This window comes from Arachis duranensis, chromosome 3 (assembly GCF_000817695.3).
Source record: "Arachis duranensis cultivar V14167 chromosome 3, aradu.V14167.gnm2.J7QH, whole genome shotgun sequence".
Taxonomy (NCBI): Eukaryota; Viridiplantae; Streptophyta; class Magnoliopsida; order Fabales; family Fabaceae; genus Arachis; species Arachis duranensis.
Window position 1 is genome coordinate 73,630,306 of NC_029774.3, and position 585 is coordinate 73,630,890.

General features: G+C 44.8%; 1 non-coding gene across 1 annotated transcript; it reads left to right on the forward strand.

Moving 5' to 3' along the window:
• On the forward strand, nucleotides 1–108 carry LOC127745894 (small nucleolar RNA R71). The gene has a single exon (XR_008007517.1). It is a non-coding gene; the product is annotated as a small nucleolar RNA R71 (small nucleolar RNA).
• The last annotated feature ends 477 nt before the right edge of the window (nucleotides 109–585 follow it).

Here is a 585-nt window from a genome sequence, read left to right on the forward strand (position 1 = left end):
AAACATATCTGGTGGGCATCTTCTTGTTAAGTCCTTGAACCTCTCCCAAGCCTCATAGAGAGTCTCACCATTTTTTTGCCTGAAAGTCTGCACCTCAGCTCTCAGCCTGTTAATTCTTTGAGGAGGGTACACCACATCTTCCCAGTTTGTCAAGCTCTCCTTTGGAAAGGATTTGAGCCACTTGGATGCCTTGTCCCTGAGTGAAAAAGGGAACAACAGCATCCTATAGACATCCGGGTGGACTCCATTAGACTTCACAGTGTCACAAATTCTCAGGAAGGTGGTTAGATGTTGATTGGGGTCTTCTTGAGCACTTCCTCCAAATGAGCAGTTGTTCTGAATAAGAGTGATGAGCTGGGATTTTAGTTCAAAGTTGTTGGCATGTATGTTGGGCTTCTGGATGCTACTTCCACAGTTTTCTAGATTTGGATTGATGTAGGAGCCTAGAACTCTCCTTTCTTGCCCAGCATGATTTGCAGGGCTTTCTCTAGCATGGTTGTGAGCTTCTTCTTCATGATTGTTTTCCAAATTCTCTTCCATGTTGGGTTCAAAGTACTCCTCCTCTTCCTCAGCACCAACAACTCC